The following is a 7,761-nucleotide window of genomic DNA, read 5'->3' on the forward strand; positions in this document are numbered from 1 at the left end:
GAAAAACCCACAGCTAATAGTATACTCAGTGGTGAAAAACTGAGAGCTTTTTCTCAAAATCAAGAACAAGGATGTCCACTTTCACCACTTCTATTCAACATTGTACTAGCAGTCCTAGCCACTGCCATCAGACAAGGAAAAATAAAAGGCATCCAAATTGCAAGGAAGAAGTAAGCTTTCACTATCTGTAGATAACATAATACTATAGATAGAAAACCCTAAAGACCCCCCCAAAAAAACCCATTAGAACTAATAAACAAATTTAGTAAGGTTGCAGGATACAAAGTTAGTATACAAAAATACGTTACATTTCTTTACAAAAGCCATGAAGTAGTAGAAAGAAAAATTTAGAAAGCATCCCATTGACAATTACACCAAAAATAATAAAACACCTAGGAATAAACTTAAAGGAGACAAAAGACTTGCATTCCAAAAACTGTAAAACATTGATAAAAGAAATTGAAGATGACAGAAATAGATATTTCACACTCATGGATTGGAAGAACCAATATCATTAAAATATCCATACCACCCAAAGCAATATACACCTTTAATGCAATCCCTATCAAAATACCATTAATGTTTTTCACAGAACTAGAATGAATAGTCCCAAAATTTGTATGAAACCACAAAAGACACCAAAGAGCAAAAGCAATCTTTAGAAAGAAAAATAAAGCTGGAGATATCACAGTCCAAGATTTTAAGATGTACTGCAAAGCTGTAGTAATCAGAACAATATGTACTGGCACAAAAATGGACACATAGATCAATGAAATATTAAATAAAGAGCCCAGAAATAAACCCACATTTATATGGCCGATTAACCTATAACAAAGGAGGGAAGAATATACAATGGGGAAAAGACAGTCTCTTCAACAAATATTCTTGGGAAAAGTGGACAGCTACATGTAAAAGAATAAAGCCGGACCATTTTCTTACACCATACAAAAATATATTCAAAAAAGGGCAAAGATCTTGGGGCATCAGGGTGGCTCCATTGGTGTCCACCTTTGGCCCAGGTCATGACTTCATGGTCCATGAGTTTGAGCCTCACATCAGGCTCTGAGCTGTCGGCACAGATTCTCTCTCTCCCAAAAACAAGTAAAAGTAAAAATGGAGTAAAGATCTAAATGTGAGACCAGAAACCATAAAGATCCTAGAAGACCTGAAACCCCAAAACAAACCACCAACAACAAAAACACAAAACATAGGCAGCATTTTTAAAATTTTTGCAGTGGTCGTAGCAACATTTTTCTAGATATGTCTCCTAAAGCAATGGAAACACAAGCAAAACTAAACCAGTGGGACTATACCAAGGTGAAAAGCTCTTGCACAGTGCAGGAAATCATCAATAAAACAAATGGCAGTCTACTAAATAGGAGAAGATATTTGCAAATGATATATTCAATTAGGGGTTAAATATAAATAAATATGCAAAGAACATATACAACTTATCATCAAAAAATAATCCAATTAAAATGGACAGAGGACCTGAATAGACATTTTTTAAAAGCATTCATACAAATGGCCAACAGACATATGAAAAGATGCTCAACGGGAAATGCAAATCTAAACCACAATGAGATATGACTTTCTACCTGTCAGAATGGCTAAAGTAAAAAACACAAGAAATAACAAGTGTTGGTGAGGATAGGGAGAAAAAGGAATGCTCATGCACTGTTGGTGGGGATGCAAACTGGTGCAGCCACTATGGACAACAGTATGGAGGTTCCTTAAAAAGTTAAAAATAGAATGATCATATGATCCAGTAATTCCAATATTGTGTATTTACCTAAAGAAAATGAAAACACTAATTTGAAAAGACATATTCACTCCTATGGTTATTATAGCACTATTTATAATAGTCAAGATATAGAAGCAACCCAAGTGTCCACTGATGAATGGATAAATAAAATGTGGTATATATACACAATGAAATATTTCTCAGACATAAAAAGAAATGAGACTTTGCCATTGTAACAATATGGATGGACCTAGAGGGTGTAGTGCTAAGTGAGATAGATAAATCCGTCAGAGAAAGACAAATGTCATATGATGTCATTCATGTGAAATCTAAGGAAAAGAACAGATGAACATAGGGGAAGGGAAGGATAAATAAGAAAAAAACAGGGAGGCAAATTATAAGAGACTCTTAAATATAGAGAACAAACTAAGGATTGCTGGAGGGAAGTGGGGGAATGGGCTAAATGAGTGATGGGTATTAAGGAGGGCTCTTGTTGGGATGAGCACTGGGTGTTGTATGTAAGTGATGAATCACTAAATTTTACTCCTGAAGCCAATACTACACTGTATCTTCACTAACTTGAATTTAAATTTTTAAAAAGAAGTAAAACAAATGAACAAACTGGTGGTTGCCAGAGGGGAAGTGGATGGGAGGATGGTTGCACTAGATATTATGAGTATACTTATCTTGATGAGCAGTAAGTAATCTATGGAATTGCTGAATTACTATGTTGTACACCTGAAACCAATTTAACACTATGTTAATTATATTTCAATAAAAATTTTTAAATAAATAAAAGAGTGCCTCCCTCCACCCAAACTAAACTCAATTAATGTTTGCACTGATTTTTCAATCAATGAAGGAAAAAAAAAATCAAGAAAAAATTTCATTACTTAAAAAAAAAAGTCACTACATCAGCTGATCACCAAGAACTCTTCTACTTCTAAAATACTGTTATTCAGGGTACCTAGGTGGCTCAGTTGACTTAGCATCTGATTTTGGTTCAGGTCACGATTCCGAAGTTCATGAGTTCAAGCCCTGCATCAGACTGCGCTGATAGCTCAGAACCTGGAGTCTCCTGCGAATTCTGTCTCTCTCTCTGCCCCTCCCCGCTTGTGCTCCTGTGTACTCTCTCTCTCTCTCAAAAATAAGTAAACATTAAAAAAAAATTTACTGTCATTCAATTAGTTGATATGTAAATTTGATTCTGTGAACTCCCGCAACTACTATCTGACTCAGGCCTAGCTGCTTCTAGAAACATCAATATCAAAGAAAGTTTCTTCATGATTTTCTTGTCTAAAGTCACATATTGCTCAAACCATCTTAACCACTACTAATAGTTGATATACCCCCTTACCAGCATCACTCAGAGAGTGCTTTTGAAACCCTCCTGACTTTCTGTCTTGCTTCTAGCTGCTGTAAGCTTCAGTCATTTGGAGATATTGTCTAGAATTTTGCATTGCTGCCTTATTCAGATCTACCCACCAACCACTAGCCAAAGAGGAGAGGTGATGTAGCAGGTTGGCTCCAGCCTGGGTCCTCATAACAATTGAACTCAGCTGAGTCTTGTTGACTTCAAAGGCAGTTAGCTTGTCAGGGGCTTGAAAGATGGGAACTTCTTCCATTGTGTTGGTTCAAGAGGAGCCTTTCTTCAAGGGAAATACATTTTTGGCTCACTTTGTAAAGGATGTTTCCCCCATTGCCTTCTTATATTACTAAATCCATACTGAGGAAACATCATGAATGGTTTCAGCAAAGACAAGTTTCTAACAAAGGATGCTAAGAAAGCCAGATGTTTAGATATGTGCACCTCCTTTCCTCTTCTCTCACAGATGAATTCTACACTCATTCCAGCATTTGCCTGTCTCCTATGTGTTTCCTTCTGTAAAGAAATTCTAGAAATTTTACAAGATTTTGTGGGGGGTAAGGAAACGAGTGATATTATTAGAAAAAAAATTGGTGAGTGAGACAACACAGCTTTTTGGGGAAAAAAAAAGGAATTTTGTTTGCTATAGTTTGTCTTTTTTGTCTCTCTCTTTCCTTCTTTTATTTATTTATTTTTAAATGTTTTATTTATTTCTAGGAGAGAGAGAGAGAGACAGCGTGAGCAGGGGAGGGCCAGAGAGAGAGGGAGTCACAGACTCTGAAACAGGCTCCAGGCTCTGAGGTGGCAGTCAGCACAGAGCCTGACGCGGGGCTCGAACCCACGAACCACGAGATCATGACCTAAGCGAAAGCCAGACGCTTAACCGACTAAGCCACCCAGGCGCCCCTCCTTCTTTTATTTTTTTAAATAGCTTTAATTTTTGTTGCGTACACTTTTCCTCAGAAGTTTATCACACTATAAGGGAAAAGGTTTGGAATCATAATAGAGAGATTACAGTATCTTAAGATGTTTCTTTAATTTTTTGAGTGATTAGGAGAATGTACTCAACTTAAATCAGTCTTACATTTCTTTAAACTGTGGGTAGAAGAGTACTCATTAAACAGACTTAAATGAATATGAAACAAAATAATGTAACATGCTGTGTGGCAGATATATGAATATGTATGTTTGTATAATATCAATCACTTGACCAGGTGTTACTATCTGGGACAAGACAGTATTTCTTTTTTGTATGGGAGGGAGTGTTCCCCAAACACTCTCCTGCTGGTATTAAGCTTCCAGACTACAGGGATTTGTCCCATTCAGCACTCTATCCCTAAGGCCCAAGACAGGGTGTTGAGCAGTCCAGTGTAGTGACCTGAAAATTTTGAAGAATGAATCAATGAATTAATAGTCTTTTAAGAACTTCTTTCTTTTAAATTGCCTTGTAGATTTGGTTAGGGACAGATGTTTTTCAAAAATCTTAAGAGACATTTGAGAAACATATGACAATTAACTAGCAACCCCTCTAGGATTTTGTCCCTCTGTCACTTCTTTATTCTTTTACACTTTTTTCTTTATTTCTCAGTAGCTTTTTAGATGTAATTACTATACTATATTGCTGAAGGAGATATGAGACAGGCTTAGAACTATGTAGAACTATTTCCCAACATCTTAAAGCAGCATCCACATCTGTTTTGTTTTGCTCTCTGTTCTCAGAATGGGAATGATGAAGAAGCAGAGGTCCAAGTCAAGCATAAAAGAGTGTAATTACATCATGGAAAGGACACTAGATTATATGGATGGCATGGGAAAGCTCTAACATTTTTTCTTTTCTAACCTGGGGGAGGTAGGAGGGCATCCATCAAATACTGAAAAATGTCCCTGTTCTTCAGGCAGTGGCAGACAGAATTCAGTAGACTCCTAGACGAGAAGAGAAATGACAAAGACTTGAGATGAATTTCTTGTTAAGATGTCAGAATTGGGGCGCCTGGGTGATTCAGTCCGTTAAGCATCCGGCTTCTGCTCGGGTCATGGTCTCACAGTTCATGAGTTCTAGCTCCACCTGGCGCTCTCTGCAGTTGGCACAGAGCCTGCTTCAGAAACTATATCCCCCCCCCTCTCTGCCCCTCTCCCACAAAAAAAAAGACTTAAGGATTCAGTATAGTGTGAGGACACATTAGATATAATACAGAAATATATGATCTTTAAGAATGACTATCTAGTCTGTGATTTGTGAGGGAAATTCAAGCACTCTGGAAGACACGTGGAGGTTTTATGGAAGGTTTTGGCTTACTCGAATTCCACTGAAGAGAAAAAGAAAAATTTTCAAATGGAGTCCGTCAGGTCAGCATCTCTGGGCACGTTTCCCTGATGATCGGCTCTAAGGAGACAGTATGAATGGAAGCATGAATCCTGATGGCTATCATGGTGAGGTTTATCCTCCCAACAACTCTCTCTCAGTGATCTTTGTCCTCTATCTGGAAATGAGAATGGCAGACCAAGCTTTAGAGAATTGCTGGCAATAAGCAGTATGGTGTGGTTAACAGACTTCTAACACGATCCCCAGGGATCTCTGCTTCCTTGTAGTGAGTGTGGGCCGGACCTAGTAATTTTCTTCTAACAAATATGGTACAACAAAAGTCATTTCTGGGACTTGGTTGTCAAAGTCTGCGACCTCCATTTGCTTGCATTCTCTCTGGCTCTTGTTGCTTGCTCTGATGAAGGAAGTCACTATGTCGTGAGCTGCTCTATGGGTAGGGCTACGTGGCCAGGACCTGAGAGTGCCTTCCAGCCAACAGCCAGTGGAAACTGAGGCTAACTCTGTGCATTAGCATTGAAAAGGATCCTCCTCAGTTGATTCTTGAGATGACTACACCCTCCATGTCGCCTTGATGACATTCCTGTGGGAGTCCCTGAACATTGGACTCATCTAAGCTGTATTGGAGTCCTGACCTGTAGAAACTGGGAGAAAATAAATGTCGTTCTAAGCCACTAAGTTTTGGAGTAGTTGCTACTTGTGTAGGCCTTGCTTTAAGTGATTTATGCACTTCCTTCAATTAGTTTGTAAATCCATTTTTGGTAGTTGAAGGCACAATACAATACTTTTTGTGAAAGATGTTTTTTCCAGCCTCCCACTTTGTGTTTGCTAAGGAGAGTGTAGAAGTATTTGGTTTTGGTTCCCACCTTCACCGCTGAATATATTTGGTCTTTGTTTTGGGTTTCTGGTAAACAGCAACGAATCCTGAGACCTTTAGAATTTTCTGAGTGGTAGGAATGATAGAAGCATCTTTTTTTTTATTATTATTATTCACAACAGGCATCTTTCAATCATACCAGAGTTTATGCTAATGAGGTGACTTTTGTCAGGGTCCCAAGATATATTCAGGAGGGGGCGGGTCAAAAGAAAGACCCAGCCTTGTTTAGAAGAACTTCTGACCCCATCCCCAGACCTCAGAGGAGAGGAAAGGGGTTGGAGATTGAGTTCTATCCCCGATGGCCAATAATTCAATCAGCTACGTCTACATAATGAAATCTGTATGAAATCAGACAAATGATGGCGCTCAGAGCATCCACAGATCAGTGAGCACATTGGTGTGCTGGGAAGGTGGTACGCCTCGAGAGGACAATGGAAGCTGATCTTCCCCACTGCCCTCACATCACTCCATAGCATAGATGAAATCTATGCATCTCTCCATTTTGCTGAAAGACATGTATTATATTTTCTATAATAAGCCAGTAATAGTAATTAAAGTGCATTCCTGAGTTCTGTGAATGATTCTAGCAAATTATTGAACCAGAGGTGGTAGTCATGGAAAAATGCAAATATGTAGTGAGCTGAGCAGAAACGTGGGTAGCCGGGGTACTCCATTTGTGGCTAGCTGGGGAGTCTTATGGGACTGGGGAATCTGGACTAATTCCAGATAGTTAAAATGAGCCTTTAATTGTTAGACACCTAGTTGATATCAGAGAATTGGCTGTTGGTGTGAGAAAAAATACCATCTATTTGGTTTCGGGGAGGATAAAAACATTTCAACTGTCTATTGTGTGGATCTGGGTAAACAACAAAACCTTTCTGAACCTGTTTTCTCATCTATAAAATGTGCACAACGCTTCCTTTGCAAGGTTATTGTACGATGAGAAAAAATGTATCTACTTCAAAGAGAGCTTGACATTAATAAATGATCAATAAGTCATAGCTGCAACTATTTTTGTTTTATCATTTTCACTGTTCTCATTTTCAATGTGTTTTCCAAATTCTTTTACTTACTGAGAGACTTTGTGTTATTATCCATAAATAATTATATCAAAAGAAAAATTTTCTAGGATCCCTTTACACTATTCCCCTTTATCCAAGTAAATAATTTAGTGAAGAATAATTAAATGTCAGAAAGTGAATCATAGATGAGCTACCAATATTTGATAGTGGTTTGTAAATAAGGTAAAAGAGTCCAGGGAGGAGTAGAATCTATTGATATTTCCAAAAAATTTCCATAGATCCTCTGGAAGGTGACTACATTACTCACTTAAAATCTGTGAGTATAAATATTGACTGTCAAAGACTTTCCAGATTACCCTATATAAAGATGTACATTACTGTCTCCTTCATTTTCTATCCATACTCCCAGGTTTATTTTCTTTATAACACTTA

This window comes from Hyaena hyaena, unplaced genomic scaffold (genome assembly GCF_003009895.1).
Source record: "Hyaena hyaena isolate Hyena2069 unplaced genomic scaffold, ASM300989v1 scaffold_488, whole genome shotgun sequence".
In the NCBI taxonomy this organism is placed as follows: domain Eukaryota; kingdom Metazoa; phylum Chordata; class Mammalia; order Carnivora; family Hyaenidae; genus Hyaena; species Hyaena hyaena.